Source organism: Cynara cardunculus (genome assembly GCF_001531365.2).
Source record: "Cynara cardunculus var. scolymus isolate 2C chromosome LG 1, CcrdV1, whole genome shotgun sequence".
NCBI lineage: Eukaryota > Viridiplantae > Streptophyta > Magnoliopsida > Asterales > Asteraceae > Cynara > Cynara cardunculus.
The window spans coordinates 19,117,090-19,119,754 of NC_037528.1; the positions used below are offsets into that span (position 1 = coordinate 19,117,090).

The following is a 2,665-nucleotide window of genomic DNA, read 5'->3' on the forward strand; positions in this document are numbered from 1 at the left end:
GTGGTGCTTCAGGTGGCTATGGTCGAATGTGGTTTAGATTGGCGGTGATTCAGATCGGGGGTCGTTCATGTCGACGATGAATCAGATCGGTAGTTGTTCAGATCGATGATTGTTGACAGTGATTTAGATTAATGGTGGTCGGCGGTGATTTAGATCGATAATAGTTGGTGGTGGTTCAGATCGTTGGTGGTCTGTGGTCGTTCAGATGACGATGGTCGACAGTGGTTCAGATCGGTGGTGGTCCATGATGGTTCAAATGGTGGTACAGATCGGTGGTGGTCCATAATGGTTCAAATGGTGGTGCAGATCAATGGTGGTCAACGGTAATTCAGATCGATGATGGTCATATTAGATTTTATGAGTATGATATATTGGATCAAGGGTGTAACAACTCGTCTCACATTGATAGAATATGAGAATTGTTAGCTCCTTTTATAAGTCTCAAATAGTGGGCTACTAATAACTTTCACCATATTTTAAGTTGTATTTGAAGTTATTGGGAGTTGCTTTGGGGTGTTACAAAGGACATATTTGATACTATGAAAATGGAGAATTTCATTCAATCAAAATACCATTTAGTTGCTAAATAATGAATTCATAGAATTTTAAAGATTTTTTTTGTGAAAAAGAATAAACCAAACGAATGATTTTTTTCATGAAAAAGAATGAACCAAATAAGAAAATGAAATTTGCTCAATAAAATTCAGCATTCCAATATCCATTAGATTTCTTTAGAATTTAGGAAGCAAACACCCCCCTTTAAGTATCTGGAATAGGAAGAGATGAATATAAAAGTTTGATTTAGATGTTATATCCTAAAAACTTGGGTTTCACATGTTTGGTCAACATGTATGAAGTAGAACAAAGACTATATATAATAAGCTTTAGTATGTTTTTTCGAAACATCTTCAAGTATCAAACACCACCTAAATGTCAAGCCTAATCATATCAAACTAATACATTAAGCAATAAATAATAAAACCTATTTCATTTCATGTAATATAATAAGGAATTGGGTTTGTACCATTTGCAGTTTCATTCCCTTCCCATTGTAAGAAACTATTTCACCCAGTTACAAAAAAGTGATGCTTTAGCTTTTAGAGTTTGATTACCTTGTTTATTATGCATTTATTAAATACTTGGAGCTTCTTGTTAAAAGTAAGATGTAATACCTTCTGAAGAAAAAGATAATATTACAACTTTAATATCAATATTATACATTGATAAATAATTAATATCAATATTATACATTAACTACAAGATTCAGGTTCGATTTCTACTATATGCCCATCTACAAGATTCAGGTTCTTTAACATCATCGTTCATACATGTTTGTAGTTATACATCTGCAAAACAACTGTAATCTGTTTTGGAAGAATGCTTTAAGTTCAACAAATACAAATGACCCAACAATTGCAAACAAGAGGTTTTTAAAGATCTCAATATTAACAAAATTGATATGATAAATTAAAAACACTTGAAATTGACATAATTGGTTTCCCCTCCGATCAAAGACGCAACTTTACGTGCCCCTGTTTCATCCATTCAAAGCTGCAACTTCAGTGACCTCAACAACATTCCTAGGACCATCACTACATACAACGCAATGATGAATGACAGAAACATATAAATCATCTTGAAGAATGCTCCAATACCTGGTCTTTCAAACTCAGGAAACTAACATATAAATCAGGGTTCAATAATTAATCAAATACGTTAGTAATCGAAGACAACACTAAACAAAAGTATGAAAGGCACACACAAGTACAGTTTGCAAGTCAAAGACATTCCACCCTAGTGGTAAAAGCTTGGGCATGACATAGTCATGAACCTGAGTTCGAACCCTGGAAGGGGAATGTTGACGACATTTAAATGGGGCCATGTTTAGCCTCCAAAATTTCCGGGGATTAGTCAGGCTTTGGCCCGGACACCCTTAAAAAAAAGTGCAGTTTGCAAGTAGATATTTTACAAATGTGAAGTTGATTGAAAACATATATAATCTGTGTAAAACATTATGTATCGAGTTTCAGACATCCAAGGAAGGAATAAAACAGCATCAACTCTCAAGCCTGGCGAAGGCGAAAGTTCTTAGGCGGCCACTGCGAATGTCTCTGAGAAACAAGCCTTTTGGATTATCATCACAAACACTTGCATCTTTATAATTATAACATCGAAATATAAGAAAATTGTAAATAATCATATTCATGAATGAATTTGTTATCAGAAAACTAATCAACAAACGATTAATAAAAAAACAGGTGCCTCAGACATCCAAGGAAGGATAAAAGCAGCATAATCTCTCAAGCCCGGCGAAAGGCGAAAGATCTCAGGCGGCCACTGCGAATGTCTCTGAGAAACAAGCCTTAAATCTATCATCACCGGCACCAAGGTTTCAAAACTGATAATTATAAGAATTAGTTCAAATTTGCTCTCAGACAAAGGCCAAGGTTTTCCACATGAGAAACTCAATAGATTGAACCCTAACTGGATTTGATTCAAAAGTAAAACAGCCTCCACTTTCAAAGTAGCCAGAAAACTGATACAAGAAAAGCGGAATCAGAACTTTTGGACGAAATCCAACTATGTTCCAACCCATCCGTCTCTCTTCAGTGTGGTTAAAGCAAATTGAATCATCATTGAGCAATAACTGAAATTGAGAAAAACT

At 34.9% G+C, this 2,665-nt stretch overlaps 2 non-coding genes across 2 annotated transcripts; both read right to left on the reverse strand.

Annotated features, from left to right (window-relative positions):
* Window positions 1–2,022: 2,022 nt before the first annotated feature.
* On the reverse strand, window positions 2,023–2,147 carry LOC112503679. Its single transcript, XR_003068052.1, has one exon. It is a non-coding gene; the product is annotated as a small nucleolar RNA SNORD14 (small nucleolar RNA).
* A 112-nt stretch (window positions 2,148–2,259) lies between these two features.
* Window positions 2,260–2,384, reverse strand: LOC112503672. The gene has a single exon (XR_003068049.1). It is a non-coding gene; the product is annotated as a small nucleolar RNA SNORD14 (small nucleolar RNA).
* Window positions 2,385–2,665: the final 281 nt, after the last annotated feature.